Genomic DNA, 20187 nt, shown 5'->3' on the forward strand with positions numbered 1-20187 from the left:
AGAGATATATTTATGTATTATCCACAGATGGCAGTTGTACAGTGACTACGAAAAGTATTTAAATAATATGAATATAGATATACCGTACATGTATTAAACTTGGTATTATTTCATGGTACTTTCATACGATTACAAAGATTTGATATTGCGAAAATGAAATATAAAAGCTGATAGGAAAACGGTTCATTGGAAAATATGGACATGCGCAAATATTTTCTCGTACCCGCGGTATATTAAAACAGAAAGTCAAATGGAATATTTTTTATCAATGCGGAAGAATATTTTTCTCTTTTTCTTGCCGAGGCAATTGCATTTCAAATATTCTATAACGTTGATTAAAATTTCCTTTTCTCTCGAGTGAGTACTATAAGATCAGAAAAAGACACAGACCTTTTCTTTGCAACTTGCTGCATATAAAACTGCGCCCTTTTACAGGCAGCCATGTATATTCCAAGCGTGATGAAGGGATTAGATCATCGTATCGTAAATTATGCTTACTTCCAACCGCAAAGGCAGACTTTCCATGTGCTTGTCCCTTTGCTTTGAGGGTCAGCGAACTCTTCGCTCTATATGACAGAGACAGCCTAGAATCCAGGGGGAAATTTGAAAGTCAATCAAGGAAGGAACTGTAAGATGGACAGGGCAAGGTCTCGTAGAAATGCATGAGATTCGTTTCTCGCAAATTACGAGATACGGAAACGTTTAAAGTCATCTACAGACGGAAATCTGTTCAAGACAGTCGCGGTAATGTTTCTACGTTATATTTCATACGTTAAGCCTGCTATTATTTAAATCTGTTCTTTGAAATCGAGTAGAATCAAAGTAGCTGAAGAACTACAGCCGATAAAATTACGTTTAAAACTGAATGAACAATAATTTTTACTTTCGTTACGCTGTTGTTATCGATTATCCATTATTTCTTACGGCAAGAAATGGGAACGTGCTTAATTTACGATAAAAGCGAGAAACGGTACGTGAAATATTTTTCACGATAAATTATTTTCATATTGTTCGAAATAATTTTACGTTTCCGCAATGTAAGTGGCGAATGTAATTGAACAAGAATCATTTTTAATAAATGTAACAGCTATATCGTAAAGTATATTGTAACGTGTTAATTCATAAAGTTACGTAAAATTATTGGAAATCTATGTACGTAGGTATGTTTAAATATTTCATTCATGTTTTTATTCCATTGAATTGCAAGTTATATAAAATCGTTTCATTAATAGTATACAATTAAATAATATAAGAATTGTGAATTAAGAATATTGCTTATTAATGATATAAATAATTAAATTAGTAGTAATATATACTTAACACGTTCTTGTATTTTGTTATTAACGCAGAATTAAATGGTTGAAAAATTACAATTATTTCACTCTTCTTTCAAGATTATTTCAATCTCGATCTCATGTTTTAGAAGGGAAAACTATGATTTTTGTTCTTAAAAAATATCGTTCTCTAATAGTCTGCATCAGAATCATGATTATCGTAAATACAACTATGATTGTATTATTGAAACAACGTCATCGACGAGTTTCTCAAACTACATAGATGCTATTGAAACAAACTACATACGTACATAGTAAGTTTATATGAATATTAAACATAAGAAACTTCGTTTGACTTGATTTCGTTGAAATCAGCTTGTCGAAGTGCATCATAGAAACAAGTCACGTCGATCAAAGTTGTAGCGCAATATCCACTAGACCGTCATTAAAGTCATCGTTGGTACATTAATAGATGGTATCATACAGTTAAACGACATGTCATAATATTCTTCCATCTAAACCATAATAGTAACAGACTATTTCCTACAGACTAGAGGCATTTCATGGGAAAATCATATAAATTCTTAAATACAATAATGTATAATACACATACGTACATATATGAACCAAGTTTGTAAGCATAATTTATGGACTACGATAAATACGTGAAACATTTTGAATTCTGTATTAGATTCGAAGAAATCTCGGATAAATCAAAAGATATTAAATACTACAAAACTGAGAGCATTATTAAGGATTAAGATATGATTTTTTGGAAGATGTAAATATAATTTATCGATAGTTTCAAAGACGAAGGTCAAAGAAATCTAATTACTTTGTTAATTACTTTGTTGCTTCGTTATAAAACTAACAATTATCTTTTATCTAAAGGATATGTTATAATACAAAGATCCTTAAAATTATTCGATGGAATGATATCCTATTGATATTAACGCTGGTTACCTACTTTTTAACCCATCATTTACAGAGAACAGTTTATTTATCGAATCTATAAACTTTTTTGCCCGCATCAGAGCTTTCATCGACGATTTATGACGTACATGGTGCAATAATGCCCAGTGCGATTCTCTTTAATATCCCACGTTGCATATATTCTCGTACCGATTACACAAATTGTTTGAATTCAAGAAACTCGAGATCACTATACCGGTATAAATTTGTTATTTACTTGACCTGAAATATCCTTTCAGGTTTGAAGTGAAGTTGAAATTCTTTCAAATAATCTTTGACTTAAAGATGTTATTTATAGTTTCGCGTTTATCGATATTGATTCCCTAAATTCAACTGATTTTATATGTACACGCTATTTATTTTACGATTTAAGCATTACATGCTAGTTTAAGTATTATTTACATACCAGCTACTTGAAATCCATTTAATTTCATGTAACTTAAGTAATTACAGAACAAGGTTTAACTTTTACGCTAACTAAACTCAAAATGTCCATGAAGCATGATTTGTTTCTGGAAAGTCATTTAACTATTTTAACTAACGAAATGAATAACGAAAACTATCGATTTTCAAAACTTTATAATATAACGGAATCGTTTTACATATTTGCGGAGAAACAACACGACAGTTTTCGTCTATGAATACGAAATAAAAAATCTAAATAAAAATTATATTAATCCTTTCGGTACGAGTTGTTTTTTAACATCGATGGTACGTATACAGCAGTAAAGCATGTGCGTGGCCTGAATACATTTCCGGTCTCTTTATAACGATTGTGAACAAATAATGTAAAAATAACCTTCAAAACTATAACGTATGTTTCAAGATAAAGAAAATAATCACAGACTTCGCTGGATGCATAAGCATTCGTAGACCACATCAATGGAATTTTTTCTGATGAATATGATGTACTTCTCCTGTAGGAAAGTATGAGATGACTTGTTTGTTTATAAGAAATGTTCAAGAGCAGTTATGAAATCATTTATGGATTTCACTACGTTTTACATATTCGAAACTTTCCATCTTTGCATTCCTTTTCTGTCTCTCCTTTCTCATGAATACTCGAATACATGATTTTTTCAAATGTAATGAAAAAAAAATGTTAATTCGTATATTACAAAACTTCACAAAAATAATCGTAAGAATCTGTTCTATTTTTTCCCGTATATTTCCTTGTTTGGAAAAAGGAATAATTTATGACTTGTAATTTATAAAATTACACTAATAATATTAGTCTACTTGTGCAAGATGGCTCCCATACATATATTTGTCATATCAGAAAATATAGACCTAACCAAACAGCAATATTACACATTTACAGGTTAACGTGCGTATATATGTAGTACCTATTTACAAGTATCACAGATTACCTCTCGCAAAAGTGCGTAGGAATGGCACTTCAAATAATGAAAAGTAAGAAAACATATAGACTAAAGTAAAGTTGTAAATCTAAACTACAGTTCAAGTTATACAAGGCATGCAAACCTTCTCTTGAAACGTCAAGCGTGTGCTTCGATATACGATATAAAGAAACATAACCCGCGAGAAAAGCTATATAGTACATACCACACAGATCCCTCGTCGCAATCTTTGTCAATATGCGCAACGAAATCGGCAATTTTCGCGCCGCCACTCAAACACCGTTTCTCCCGTTTTGGGTAATTGAATCAAATCCAGATCATCCATGTTTACAGCGAAGCAACACGTGAGACCGCCAAAAGTGCTTTCCACCCCCTCGCATAACTGACATCGGCCGTCCGTGGATCCAACGGAAGGATTTTGAACGTTGGAGAATGCGTAACGCTGATTGGCTATTGGGCTCGGGGTCGATGGTGGAAGGGGACGCCGGGTCGCGACGAGCCTCGCAGTACCGCTTCGACTGTGAACGCGGTAGGAACTGGATCGTTTATATTACAAAGCTCCTTTATCGTTCGGAACGATTACATTCGAATGTTTTTTCAAGCGCTAACGACGTAATCGACGTTTGGTAAGCGATTAGTAACCGCGAATCCGTGTCGATTCGTGGATGATTCTCGAGCTATTTCGTGCGTGTACGTGACATTAAGTGGCACGTAAACAGGTGCACCTATTCGCGTAGCGCAAGAAACGAATCACGGAGGTCGTTGCACGTAATATCCACCGACAGACGGGACAATTCGGGTGCACGATCTATGTCTATGACTGTGCAGTAGCGGATACTCTTCTCGACCACTTGTCTGTCACCAACCGCCACTATTGTCTCGCGAAGACCGAGCTGTAAATCTTCGTTGCTTATACTGTTTTCTCGGTGAGTCTTAATTTTTTACTTATTCGGTGGTATAATAATACCGTTATAACGAGGTAAAAGTTTTTGGATATGTGATTTCTTGTAACTTTGATTGAAGAGACGCCATCATTATTTTGAATATCCCGCCACTAGCGAGGGAAACATAATACAGAATGATTCTTTCATTTCCTTACATTCGGTTTGGTAATTTTAATCCTTTTCTCCTTTTTAGTTCGTAATTTAATTGTGAGGACATATGCTATGGAGCAATTTTTGTTACTTTTAGCATCGTAGCTTTATTTGTTAAGACTGTTTATCAATACGATTGTTTACTTTATTTTCTGCTTAGTTTGTGATTGCTTTACTTTTGAAGACAAGTATTTTGGAAATATAAATTTTTACATATTGGTATAATATTGATATACTTGAGATAAGCTTGTTTATGCTGTTAGTGTTTAGGATCGTTTATTTATTAAGGTTATTGTAATCATATGACGACGAGAACTAGTGTAAAATATATAAAATGTATAGTTCTATGTTAATAATCAATTTTTAGTGTCTTTAGCGACACGAATTGATTCGTATTAAAAATGTCGTCTAGTGAATAGGAAAATAGGACACTTGAAGGTTTAACTAATTTAAAACGATTTAGTTATTGAAGATAGTACTTGTTGAGCAAATGAATCGCTAAGTTGTCATAATGCTACAAATGATACATGCTTGTTAAATGAAAATTCATCGACTTTTCATTTTTCCATTCGTTTAAGAAACGTGTTATCCTATTAGTTTATTCCATTAATCTTTATAATGATATATGTAAACAAAAGTGTATAAGTAATAATAGGAAAATAATTCTTTAACTTAAATGTCACTTACTTAATGTTTTATAGAATGATATAAGTATACTACTGATAAGATTAATTAATTGAGAACGGAATTAATGCTGTTTACTGTAATCAGAGAGAAAATGGATTAAGGAGCGAGAAGATTTCGAACGTAGCGAAATTATTTGTTGATTAAATATCTCCTCCAACCCGACAAGCAATGCAGGATATTACAAATAGTTTTTACTTAATTTCCAATTAGTTATCGTATCTATAAGGCGTGGTTAAAGTTTTGGTACATAAATTTAGTTTGCATCGTATTGTACCGATTTATTTATATATCCTTTTTTATGTGATTTATGTTATCGAGTTAGGATTATATTAAATCATTAATAAAATGAAAGCAAAATGGAAATTGAAATTAAATAAAATAGAATTGCATTAAAATAAAATGAAATAAAATTGAACTAAAGCAAATTCAATTAAATTATTTTTTTTTTGCTTGCCTATGGGATTCTGGGATTATTAAAATTCCTATTACGTACTCGTATTCTCGCTAATTATTAACACAACGAATGAGACTATTTCTTCGGTTATATTAAATACGCAATATCAATTACGGGTAATTAAATACACTATTCGAACGTTCTCCACAGAACTCTTGTTATTAATACATTATGTAAAATTTGAAACCAATTCGATGTATATATAGAGGTTGCAAGGCATTTATTGCAAACATATGCTTAACGAAAAATTAGTATACAACATTAGTAATAGTCTCAAACATACAATTAGTTGCGGTAAATGTCCTGCAATTCCTACGTACATTTTCATACTTGTTTGAAATTTTAATAATACGTTAATCTTGTCACAGTATCGATAGGATATCAAGATATTCTTAATAATATGTACACAAGGAGTTTGCAGGGGTATTCAAATATTTTCGCGAACCACTGTAATTCAGCACGAGAGCAGAAAATTCCAGATTTTTTAGTTCTCGATCAGAGTGAATGTTTATACAAGTAACATTCGCTATCTGTGTCCATATTTACCGAACATTTCCATTAAACCTGCGCCAAGCTCGTAGAATGCCTCAGGTCGTATATGAGACGTCAGTTTTATCAAACGAAACGGGACCAGCTAATGTTTAATCTCGTAAACTGAAGTTGCCAGCAGAAAAGTACGGTTCTATATAGTAATTGGCGAAGACCGTGAAACGCGAAAGACGAGAAAGAATCAAAAGGCGGGGGAATACGACGAATCATGGCAATCCATTTTATTTTCCAGCCATCGATTAACGGCCAACGTTTAATTTTATTTCTTTCCTGAAACTCAATTAGAATCGTCGCGACAATCGCGAAAAACCGCAGGCAAATCTGCCAACGTATCGATCGTAGCGGGCGCCAATCCCTCTGCGTTAAATGAAATAACGAAATTCAAGATGTAAATTTCACGAAACTTTTCCTCTCGGATCTGTTCGCCAGTTAATGCTTCAAATACTTCTCCAGAATATAGCTATTTGCTTTTAGCTGGAGAGCGGAGCGCTACTTCGCTTAAACGTGAAACAGCGAGGATTAGGTATTTCAAAGACACTGTCTATGGAAATCGCTGAAAATTCCAGCCATTTAATTTCACACTGACCTACCCCTGTTTTGTAAATACTTTACGAGAGGGCGTTGCTCGTTACCATTTTGTGTAGTCACGAAGCGTCTAATCTTCGAAGGAGGATCATCTTAACAAGATACATCTCGGGGTCGATATTATCCGAGATGAATAAAAGTTTTTCGATTCTTGATATTTGATTTTTTAAGTAGAATTTTCCGTTGATCCAGGCTTGAATCTTCTTCTTTTTCGTCCACCCGAATGCTTATTATTAGATGAAAATAATAGGAAGGCGTTTCGCAACATCAAAGACAGCTGGAAACGAGCTAATAAAATTGAAGTCGCTTAGCTCTCAATATATTTAGTATGAGTAATTTTTTAAATATAGCCATCTATTAGCGTGCGTTTGAACCTTTTTCTTTTTCGTGCACCTGAGTGTTTTTTATTAGACCGAGTGGTACACGTACCTAGGAAGCTTTTCGTGCTTCGCAACTTCAAAGTAAACAAAGGACATTTGACAAAGTCAACAAGCGACGAGTTAATAAAATTGAAATTAAGATAGACAGAAAGACAATACGTGTGCAGTACCTTTGTGGAAGATAATATAAGATGGAAACGTATTTGACGCAACAGAAATATCTTTCTGCGAGTGTAGGAGACGAGGAATCAATTTAGCAAAATAAAGTTATCGAGTACCGGATAAAGTAACTTTAATAATCTTTGTTTCTTATATTCTCGTGAATAATAATTCTTTAGTCGACAGTTTCATAGATATTTAGAATAATATCTACGTATATTTCAAATTATTTATAAATGCATAAAAATCCACGGTTTATTTAATCGTATAGATAAATACATAGATACGTCGAAGGTTTATTTTGAAAATTCATTAGAAACCTAAGAAGTGAATTTACGAACTGCACAGGCGGATAAGTTTGAACACGAGGAAGAGGTGTGGTTCTTGAGTTCGATGATTTTTCCAAGTAACGGTTTTAATTCACGTGCGAATGTTAAATTGGAAATCCTTTAAGCTCTACGCAAATTATACACACGGTTTACACAATAAATATTTATAGAGGTGAAAATGATCTTTAAAACAATCCTTCGTATTAAAACCAAATATTTGAGTAATTCTTAAGCCGAAGATCGCGTATACAAACATTGAATATATTACATAGAGGAAACGTTGCAGGGTAACGTAAAATAATGTTCGTGATACAATTAAAGGCCGCGCTTAAACTAACAGTTCGATCGGTAAAATTCATTACCTTTTAAAAATTCAAATCCAATTAAACAGAATCCAACGAAATTGAATTTCCGCTTAAAAATCTTGTACAAGCCTTTAAAAATCAACGTATGTACCTACTTGTCGCTGTATAAATTTCCCTGCCTTAAAACAAGTAGAAAATACAAACTATATAAACCACATAATTTTTATCGCTTTATATCACGTTGCTATAATACGTCTTATATCACGCGTAATATAGTTTCTCAGTCACAATGGCGTTACAAGGGCGAGACCATACGTGTCTTAATGGCGTTGTTTTGTTGATATCGAATAATGTCGCGCATCGACGATAGGTGACGCGAAGAAACGCGCGAGCAAAATCTCAAAGAGACGCTGACAATGCCTCCGTGTAACGTAAGGGATGAAATGAAAAGTCGAGGATAAGTTTCTTTTTCCTTTCCTCGTCCGTAGTCAGTTAAGAAGAAAGTGAGAATGGAAGGGACAGCAGCCATGAAGTATGTATGTTTTCACGTCGGTGCTCTCATTGTCTGCTGCAACGTTACACTGCGCTTCGTCAAAGATGCCCTGGTATTGCGAAGCTTTATGGTCAAAGCACGTCGAATAGCCGTCAAGCGAGTGTATACGACCTATTTGTGACCCAACAACTAAGCTCGATATTAATTCCAGACCTTTGATCCTCGGCCAATGAGTTCACCTGATTATCGTAATTGAGCAGTTACAATTTTAATCGGTTTACGAACGCTTCGATTTTAAAGTAGGCTCGCGTATCAAGAACAACAGATTTTAAAATGTCGGATCACATCCGACGAGATTCGTATTTTCTGCTTCGTCGATCACGTTTTTATCGATGATTTGCTTCGAAGTTTCGCGAACATTGCAGATCGTTACGAACGTTATTGATTATGATAAATCCTGTAAGAATATATTGTATAGATTTGTATTATTGTTACTGCGCCATGGCGTATTCGTTTTATCGCCTGAATAAACTATATACATAATGATACAAATATTACGCAATACGTGTATCGTACGTATTTCATCTGGATGTTAAAATCAATGGAATTGTCTTTCTACTAGAAATCTTCGTCTCTGACGTTTACAGCGTATAGAAAGATAGGAAATTTGTGAGACAGGAGAAATTTGACAAACTGAACGTGTATCTGACTACGTTCATAAAATTATAATACGTATCCGAATGTGACAAAAACGTCTCGTATAAAGGCAAGTGTTTATTTATTAGGGCGAGAGCTGTGCTTAATTGCGGAAAAACAGACGCGCGGAATATCTCGTCCGTGGGAATTTACGAACAGTATTTCGTTGCGAAATAACTCATTCGTAGCGTCGTACAAACGTATTGCGTCGCGAAATAACTTGTCCGTGGCCATCGTACGAGCTGTGTATATGCAATGTCGTGAGATATCTGTACCATAGTTGCGAAGCGGTTAAACGAATATATTTAATGATTTCGTAGTGGTTATTACATAATTAGCTGAAGATGTCAACGGTATTTGTTGATGTTTTTTTTATCTCGGAATAAAGAGAGGATGTATTACAGAAATTCTTTATTCAGAAATATTAGAAATTAGGATTTCCAGTAGTTTCTATCCTATGCGATAATGTATTGATTGATGGATTAATTACAGTGGATTAAACAGAAAACGATGATTACCGAACTGGAACTTAATGCAGTAGTGTGATATGACATCTCTCGATTTTAACGACTCTTCACTCTTGACTCTCCGGTGACTAACCGACGATCAACGACTACGAGAAGTTTCTTTCGTTTTATAAGGAAACAATGGATGCACAACATTTCTCGTTTTATATTATTTTATCGAATTACGTATGATCCATTTTGTTCTATCAAAATAAAGATCATAACGTTCGACAGATTAAGTTTCATGTTTGTATAAAGATGCATCGTCGTGAAAGACGTGTTTGTGAAAGAAAGACACAATCTAATATATCGAAGTTTTCCGACCCTTTCGGCTTGTCGGCATTTCCGCTTTATCGTCTACGTTGTCTGTATGTCGGCGATCTTTTCGCGGTACTATAATTGCAACCGAAGAAGCCGCTGGAAAGAGAATCGTTATGCCAGGACCTAATTGTAGCTTTCGCAGGACTAAGGAAACTGAACACTAGAGAAGATGTAAAGTTTTGCTTGAAGTGAGATCCACTTCAACGGTATCTGTAACTTTAGAAGAAGAAAAAGGAAGAAGGAAATTAATCGATGTGCAAATTCTAACGGAATGCAGTTACATTAAAATACGTCGATGTGACTTTAATTTTGAAGGATGAAAGAAACGAAAATTAATGTCGTTACGCTGTAATTCAGCTGTAATTCAGGTTGAAGCCTGAAGTGAAGTAAGTTCGATAACGTAATACCACGTAGGAATATTCTGCGCGAGGAGCTGCTAGGAGATACGTATAAATCGATAAAAATAACATAGTAATGATATATGGATCGCGGTAAAGATCGAAAATCTTTAATTTCCAATAATATTTTCCTATACGAAAGAGGAAAGTTTTAAGGAAAGTAGACGATCTCTCGTAAATTGAAGGAACTTTGGTAATTCGAAGTTTCCTTGAATTGTGATAACTTTTTGACAGTAAAGTACAGTTGTTACCTTGTGTGAGATAGAAAACTCCATAATCGACTGGAAGTTTCTGTACGAGATATTGAAACGTCGATTATGTTTTACGAGTTTTCCAAACAATATCGAATCGTTACATATTTCGTATAATTTTTGCTCGTCGCAAATTCCTAATAAAACGTCTGAAAACCTTTTTTTGATAACTTATCTTTCTTATTTTCTCTTGCATAAAATTAAAGCAATATTAACATATACATACCAACACGATATACAGGGTGGTTGGTAACTGGTGGTACAAGCGGAAAGGGGGTGTTCTACGCGAAAAAAGGAGTCGAAAATATAGAATAAAAATTTTTCGTTCGAGGCTTTGTTTTCGAGAAAATCGACTTTGAATTTTCGCTCGGTACGCGTGCGGTACGTTATAGCGGATTTCACTGTAGATCGTTGTCTCGATGGAAAAATTAAAAAAAAATTTTTTTTCAATTTTTATTCTATATTTTCGACTTCTTTTTTCGCGTAGAATCACCCCCTTCCCGCTTGTACCATCGGTTACCACCCCCACCCCCCTGTATACAAGGCGAGTTACTTGAGAGTTTGAAACGAAATATTTTCTATATTTTTAAATATATCGAAAAATGTTTCGGATAAAAGCCGAACCGAGATTTTGCGTGCAAAAATTATTAATCCACTTACGTCGAAGAAATATTAGTTTAACAGATATTTTAACTTTCATTTGGTGAAATTTATCGTACGAAGGACAAGCACGAAGACAAATACGAAAGTAGCGTCTTGCGTCTTTCCTTGTCTCTCATACCTAAAATATTTGCTAAACTAATGGTTTTTAGACGCAAGTAGGTTAATAAATAACTTTTTATAGAGAATCTCGAGCTGCTTCGATTAATGTATTAAGAACTGTGTGATTCCATTTGAAGAAACAAAGTTGACCTTCGTACGATGGTTGCGCCACCACCTTCAGAAAAGCCAGCAACTGTCCTCGTTACATATGTTTTCCTTACAGCCATCAAACTTTTATCCGAAGCATTTTTCGATATAATGAATAGTATCGAAAATATTACGGGCTCGGACTCTTGGGAAATTGCACTCTGTATATGTACTACGTACGCAGTGGAATTTATTCAACCAAATTTTAATCCAGTCTTCGCATAGCCAACATATCTTCGAAATCGATTTTCTCAAGAATGAGCATTGGCACGCGGATGCTTCGTCTTACGTTTTCGATTAATTTTTTTCAAGACCATCCTTTACCTTCCTTTTGCATAATTAAATAATTTGAAAATTTCAAATAAATAGTTAATAATATGTATATATATAGAAATTTAATAGAAATAAATAGCAGGTGGACTTGTTAGATCATCACAAAATTATAGATTATTATGTTTATATATCGTTCGTATGACACGCTGTAAAAGTAAGGAACGATAATTATAAATTTATCGAAATATATTTATTAAAAAAAAAAAAAAAAAAGAAAAAATGAGAAGGAAATATAGAGGAAAATTTGTTCGTAAGACGCTTCGTATTCAAGAGATTCTAAGTTTGAAAATTTACCTACCAAGTATACTTGAACTTGGCTCATTACACGTGTATGATAAATTAAAAAAAATGTATTTTTCTTGAAAACAAAGCGTCTTGCGAATAAATTTTATTCCACGTTCTCAGTTTATTTTCACACGTAGAATAACGTCCTGTCGATTGTTTACTCCTCTTGGGTCCAGAATTAGCCATGTTCTAGTACGCTTGGTAAATTTTCGAACGTGATTTTCTCGAAAACGAAGCGTCATATGGAAAAATTCTATTTTCTTTCTATTTTTCTCACGAAGAATCCTGTATATTCGAATTTAAGTTGTCGAACGAAATCGATTTATACAAATCAAATGTATATCATCGAATATACAATTTTTTAAATAATACTCGTTTTAATCTGCTTATGAAAGATCATGATACACGAAGAACTTATCGTTAGAATCAAATTATTTCTTTCGCTAAGCTTCGAATCTCAAAAATTTAACCAGATCGATCGATTCGCACGCGTTTCCATATTTCCATTAGGTATTTTGCCATCGGAAGGAAAATTCCACTAACTCGAACCAATTTTTATTACTTTTCCGCCAAAACAATTGCCCGCTTCGTCTGATATTTATTAACGGATCGTTCGTTTAAACTCGCGATCCGATCACATTGTGGCTGTTACAAATACTTCGAAGCTGTCAGCGATATTATGCTTCCCTTCGCTCCTGTAGAAGTTTCATTCGTACCTGAACGAAGTTCCCAATTACGCAACGTACAAGACCTCGTAAAGTTTCGTTAATTCGTTATCAGCCAACGTCGTACATTTCGCGAGAAGAACTTGCAAGACTATTATTTCCGCTTTGCGAATCTATTTATCCGACCTGGCAATGTCTAAACTCGCGAAAAAGCTTTCTTCACCGTAGACGTACAACGAACTATTTTATTTATGAATATCCGCTCTCTGACAGTTTGTCTAAAAGATGTTCGTCCTTCGAGTTTGTTACAAACGCAAAACGTTTCTTCGCTTCTTTTCCAAATGTTCCGCTCGTGCTTATAAACTTTAAGATAGCATTGCAGTTGCAGCAGTTAATGAAAAAAGTTGTTTGCGACTGTACCTCGATTAAAATCGCTCGAGATATCGTAAGCTTCTTCTCGCTCGTGATCTCGTATATGTAGCATACGATAAATATTGGATTGGCAACTAAGTGATTGCGGATTTTGTCGATACCACCTAATGACAAAATCCGCAATCACTTAGTTGCCAACCCGATAATAAGCAACCGTCTAATATTAAAAATAACAACTTATAACGTTGTTTTCTTGCAAATTCCGTTCGTTTTTCATTACCAATTTTCAATAAATTATCGTATTATTATAGTATTTTAACTGTCTATGTTTTTAACGTTCGATAACTAGAAATCCACGGACAGTATACAAATTACCAATTGCTGTTCTCTTATTTACGCGACGTTTCATTTCCGTTAAAAATAAATTACGTTTAAAAAACCAGTTTAAAAAACCACTCGGTTAACCGGTTAATATCGGATTCTTCAATGCCATAGTTGTTACATGGCTTTTCACTATTTTTTTTTGTCTATTGTCAAGTAACCTTTCTCATGGTAGGCGGATCGTACACAATTATGAACGCGGAGAAAACGTGAAGGGTAATCGTTTTACTAACTCGTTGCCTTAATTGGTTTACCTTAACCATGTTGACTGTGTCAACCGATGATACGGGTTACGCTTATTTCGTTGTTCACGCAACATGGTATAACGGTACATATCTCGAATCTGCATAGATGATCAGGGATGAATGTTATGGAAATTTCCAATCTAAACAACCCGGTCTTCAACGAGTATCGATCGATCGCATTTTAATGTCGTTAATTACGCGCAATTATATTAATCTAACGACCGTAAACCTCGTACAAATAAAAACAAAAAAGGATCCAGCAATTAATATTATCGTGACACGTTACCATCGTTGCGTCTTGTTTCGATCGTTGCGCGCAAATATTACGTACAGTGGGTATTTTATCGTAAGAAGAAACATATTACTTTGTCCCAAAAGTTTCTTTCCTTTTATAAGCGAATTATTTAATTGTTAGTACATACGCATCTTCTAACGAATGGGAACAACTTCGAGTCACCGTAATCATCATATCGAATGAGAAAAAAAAAAGATCGAAAATCATATTGGAAACTTTGCATCTAAAAAACCTGATATTTATACGAACGTTGTGGCGCGAAATTTAATTTCTCTTGTATTTCCGGCTTCCGCGTACGCTAGATGTCGCGACCGAGCACGGTAAAACGACTGCGTCTAAAGGACTTTCGAAACTCAATTATCCCGGTTGAATCTTTAAAGTAATATACATGGACCAAGTTTTCATTGAGGACATCGGTAAGGAAGAAAATCCCCTGGAACTGGTAATTATCGAGCGCTCCCACAATGAGTAGACGGTCAGTTTGTCTAACTCCTTCATTCAAGGATAGCGCATACTTGAAGTGTTTCCTACTCCGGGGACTGTTATTGAAATGCTTCGAATTGCACGTATAGTTGCGCAGTTATGCGTTTAAGGGCCGTTTCTGTCATCTCGATTTTCTTATTATCGTTGCACACCGCCTTGCACCATTGTAATAATATTTAGAAAGAAGAAAAAATATGACTAAGTATTCTTATTATTATTTGCGTTATTAAATCGAAATAGAAAAGACGTTCGGTTCGAACGGTTGATTTTAATCAACTTTGGTTGAGATTCGATTTGTGCTTTGGAAATTTTACTCGGTTGCAGGATATACACGTAGGTTCGAAACGGATATAATATGCAAAGTTAAATGTATTCTACGTCATTGTCGTTATTGTTATCGTGATCGGAGAATAATATTTCGAAAGACACGGCGAATATATGGCATAGAATTTGTATTATGAAATCGAAATGGAAAATACTTTTAGTTCGAAGGGTTGATTAAAATTCAAGTTTCATTGTGCTTGACTAATTTCCATCGGTCGTAGAATATACAGCTGAAACAGATGTAACATCGAAAGTCAAGTAATATTCTACTTTCTCGTTTCGCTTGTTATCGTCGTGTACTGCCTCGTAATATTTTTAAAGCCATAGGACACATATAAATGCGATATAAATACGTATTTGCGTTATTAAATTGAAATGGGAAGTACTTTCGGCTCGAATATCGATCAAAATAATATCGAAAGCGAAATGCAACCTACGTGCGTCACGCGTTATTTCAGCGCGAAGTTTCGGTGAAGTTGGGCCGAAAAATTTGATTTCAACGCAAATCAAACGTCCGGACACGCTGGTTGGCCGTGTCAAACACATGTCGCCGTATCCACTGTTTTGGTCCGGTTATTTCATGCGTGATGACACACATACAAAATCGAGAAGTCCTTTACAACGTACGTACACAAGTGTCCCGTGTGCTTCTTATCTCTCCTTACACATAGAACGCTATGTTTTCGAAATATGAGAAACGGTTGATTTGTATGCGATGTACAACGTGCAGCGTCACATAATACAAAACGAAATTTATTTTCTTACAGCTGAAACGGAGACTCGGTTTATTATCTGTGATTTTTATCGAAAGGTATAACCATATCAGATATAACGTTACAGAATAAAATACGTCGCGAAATACCATTACAGCGTGTTTGGTTTTATTTTCTAATCTTTTTATCCTAACTCTGTGCGTGTGCCTTGTAACGTAACGGTAGTAGTACAGTTTTTACGTTCACTCGCATACGTAGCTTGCAACCTAGTATACTTTATGTTCAGACTGCTGGCCATAAACTCGATTTACAATAATTATCCTCCCTCTTGCCTTGTATTCTCGCTTAATCATCCACACACACACACACATAAAACCTTAATAAAATAAAAGAATAATAAAAATAAGGTTTTTTTTTGTTATTTTACCCTCAGTCGCGATACATAAAAGATTCTTATGGATATTCAGTTACACAATTATGCTCGGTCCAAGTGTTAGCCTTGTACCTCTAAGAAAAGTACCCAAAATATGGAACGCTCACATCGGTCAACAGAACAGAAACGTAGTTGTTCGCAATCATTGAGATCCTAGCGTCGAAATATACACCATTGGCTACTTGATCCACATTTTTCCATAAGAAAAATCTAAATCTAAAATAAGCGAAAATAGTTTCTGGCAAAATAAGCGTTCTGAAAATGAGCGATTGACCGAGTGGAATAGCCTATAGTCCACATAGCCTGTTCCATATTTGGCCACTTTCCTCTACGTATGTAAAGTGTTTGCAACGTAAAATGCTAAAGTCGAACCTCGGTAGCTCGAAGTTCGAGGGACGAGCAAAAATTTCCGAGTTCTAGAGGTTTCGTCTTATCGAAAACGTCGAGCAAACGAGGTTCGACAAGCGGAAATTCGAAGGAGTACGAAGGTTCAATTGCGTTCACCTTTTCAGGAAGCGTTGGTATTTTAAGCTTCCTCTTGGAATTCGACGTACATGCAAAAGATCAAGCCCTGTCAGTCGCGCATTTTTGCAATTTAATGCGTCTCTCGTTTCAAATATGTCAAATTGACAGAATAGTAGAACATCGACTACGCGAAGGGATAAACAATTAATTTTCCTCTTTATCGTTCACACGCGAAGGTCACAAACTTTCAGACAAATCGTTGCAATCTCTTTTACATCTTCGATGTGTAATCTTTTACGGAAGATCGAATTGACACGAGGGGCGGGTGAAGGTTAACTGGTTAGCTGTTCTTGACGAATATACTCGTCACGAAGAAACGGCAATGTTTTACGTTACGACGAGTATACTCGTCATGCGTGAAAAGTAGTTACAAATTGCTATTCAAATTGCAGTTTAGTAATTGCGGTAAGCTGCGGTAATGAAATTGAGAAATGAAACAGTCATCTCGTTATAACTTGACGCTTTCAGGACCGGAAACGCGTCTTACGTACTTGACGTGGTATTCTATAAAAATGTTAACTACCGTTAAATGAAACAGTAAAAAAAGCAATGGATGCTGTAAACGAAACGTTATGAAAGTGTTTTCACGTCGCATGCTTGAATAATACGAAATCGTTATCGATGTATTAGATATAATATCGGTTGGTCGGAAAGTTCGTTTCGATTTTTAAGGAATTTAATAAAGTCGTAAGTTTTGCTTAGTACCTTTCCATTGAGGAAATTTCAAGTATATGTTTTCATTTATGTTCTCAAGCATATCACGCTGAAAAAACGTTACTGCAAGTGTCTTTAAATATGCTCGTTGATTTTTAATAAAATATTACACGTGTTAAACGCTGCTGGGAAAGTTCGTTCGGATTTTTAACTCTTTGGTAAAAAATCATGTTGAAAAGTTTCCCGCCGAAAAGCCTGAGAAGTTCTGGAAGAATGGAATATTCAAGTGGCGTGAAAGATGGGAAAAGGTTGCGGAACAAAAAATCGTACCTGTATAATTCGATAAACGTATATCGAATAGAAATGTAAATCGGAACGAAAGGACCGTCCGAATCTTTTCAATCGTTCGAAAAATACGCGGCAATTCAGGCTATATGCTTGTCAGAGCATCCGCAGAATATTAATTCTGTGTTATAACAGCCACGCATACTCCGCGTTTCACGAGTATACTCGTCGTCGCTTACTTTTCGCGACGCATTTTAACACGCTTTTCAAAGAGGTCGCAACAACTAACAGTTTCACATCGTATAAATTAATTAAGTCTTTTAAGAACATTTTGCCCATTGTCTGTTCGATGGCTAAAACATTTTATTCCCGACAAATTCCTTGCTTCGTGCAACCAGCGCAACCGAATTATTTTAAATTAGATTGGTCGTTTGGAAAGAAGATACGCGTTTTCCTTTGCGCCCGTCGATTTGACAGGTGTTCGTAAAAACACGGTGGAAATGACTGGCGCAATGACGAAAAACCTTTAACTTCCATCGGTATGCGTCTGGCGTTGACCTTTGAAGAAGTTGGGATACGACGACGTCTTACGTTTTTCGTCTCGCGTTATTTACGTAGATATACAAAGAGAGACAGAGATCTGTCTCTCAGCGTGGTTCCGATCGTTCGGAATCTAAATTCAGATAGGTCCATTCTTCGCCATTCGCTCGCAGTTCCCGCGATTCTTCGACCAGAGTTTCATAAGCCAGTCGTTAACGAGCTCGCAGTCTTGCGACCGAGACTGCGACTGCAACCGAGACTGCGACTGCGACCAAATGCTCTGGGACCATGCGACTTTTAAAACGATAACGAGCGACGACGATGTAACGTCAATTCACATCAGAGACCAGGCCACACACCGCGGACAGGATGGCACCCAGTGTCTGCAGATTCTTGGTGCGCACCCTCGATAGTCTTAAGTACCCACCAGGAGTCTTGGCATTTTCATGGTTAAGGTCCTTCGGTCCAAGCGAGTATTTCCTGTCTTAGATTTCCCTTTACGTTTATCGTCTACCACGTGTTAGCTTAGAAAGTTGGTTTTCTTCGCATCTGGTACGTTCCGTTAGCAACTTTCTCGCGAGGGCGGCTAAAACCCTTCCTGGTCTACCAACCATCTTATTATCCGATCGGAGACGGTGTCTACTGCCCTCGCTTCCTTAACCAAAATTATCATCAACAAATCCGATAGTCCCGTGTTCCCTAGCCTTCCTCAGACATGGTATCGCCAGAAAGACTCACTTATTCTGTATCCTCAGAATAGTCAACGTATCTATACCGGTCTCTACCCTTATAACAGTCGCGTACCCAACGTATCGTTGTAACTAAGTCTTACATAACGTGGTTGGAGTGAATTGTGATTTATGTTAATTCAGTGTGTGTTACATTGTGATTGCTGAATTCATAATAAAGTTTAATTAAAACAAAATTAATAGTTGTGTTACGGCTCGGCTACTTTATTTCATCAACTAACCCCAAAAATTACGTGACAACGACGAAGACTGAAAATGCAATATTGAATGCAATAGAAAGAGAACGCTGCATGGAGAACGCTAATAACACACGCACATTCGTACGGTAAACACGTGAGGTTATTTGGTGTAGGACGTGTAGGATCGCAAAGAAACACTCGGCCGTGTTTAACAGTATATTTATTAACAATTCTCGCTTTCGACTCTTTACGTACAACTCTCGATTCCAACTGACGATTCTCATTTCTCAACGCTTACAACTCAACCGTTTCCTTGATCCGATTCGTCCTTTTTGTCGCCCTTCGATATCCCCACTACGCACGCGGTCGTTAGGCGTTCGCGACTGTTGTCACGTACGCCTTCTTCCAAATATTCGGTGGAGGGATCGTAGAGATATCGATGACTCGTTAGATCCATCGGCACTTACGCTTCCATGATTATACTTTTTTTTATTTATTTATTTATTAAAATTACAATCAATTCTCGCGTTGAGAAGATGGTTATACTTGTATTGACGAAACTGTTGGAAAGTTTTGTTGCCGCTACATACGTAAGTGTGACACAGACCAACGCCTGATTAACACTAACTCTTACCAAATCTGACAAAGTCAAATGACGAGTTTGAAAGTTTCGTTTAAAGTTTGTACATTTGTCGTTATTTTTTTTTTTTTTTTTTGTTCATCCAACTTTATGTAAATTCTCGTATTGACAAAAATTGAGAAATCGAATAATGTAAGAATGTGCATAAAGTTAGACGAACGAAAGAAATAAGGGCAGATGCACAATTTCAAATAAAATTTTCTATGTCGTTTCACCGGGCTTGGTAAGATTAGCGTTGAACAAGGACAAAAGGCGCCTTTATCCGTCTAACACGGCGTTCTCTTTCCATTCTCATATCGCATCCACTTACACGGTAACGTACGACTCTCGTACTCTGTATCTCTATATCTTTATGGTTATTCC

At 35.7% G+C, this 20187-nt stretch overlaps 2 protein-coding genes across 3 annotated transcripts in view; one reads left to right on the forward strand and one right to left on the reverse strand.

Annotated features, from left to right (window-relative positions):
* The window catches only part of LOC126864795 (A disintegrin and metalloproteinase with thrombospondin motifs 18-like), a 42482-nt gene extending 38525 nt beyond the window's left edge, over nt 1-3957 (reverse strand). The window contains exons 1-2 of one of the 2 annotated variants that reach the window (XM_050616538.1): nt 3813-3957; nt 391-584 (exon numbers count right to left, since the gene is read on the reverse strand). The gene's annotated coding sequence lies outside the window, so the exon portion shown is untranslated. The remainder of the gene's footprint in view (nt 1-390; nt 585-3812) is intronic. The other variant, XM_050616540.1, reaches the window with a different exon arrangement.
* Nucleotides 3958-4113: 156 nt separating this feature from the next.
* Nucleotides 4114-20187, forward strand: part of LOC126864827 (uncharacterized) — a 74204-nt gene continuing 58130 nt past the window's right edge. The window contains exon 1 of the mRNA XM_050616648.1: nt 4114-4533. The gene's annotated coding sequence lies outside the window, so the exon portion shown is untranslated. The remainder of the gene's footprint in view (nt 4534-20187) is intronic.

This window comes from Bombus huntii, chromosome 4 (genome assembly GCF_024542735.1).
Source record: "Bombus huntii isolate Logan2020A chromosome 4, iyBomHunt1.1, whole genome shotgun sequence".
Taxonomy (NCBI): Eukaryota; Metazoa; Arthropoda; class Insecta; order Hymenoptera; family Apidae; genus Bombus; species Bombus huntii.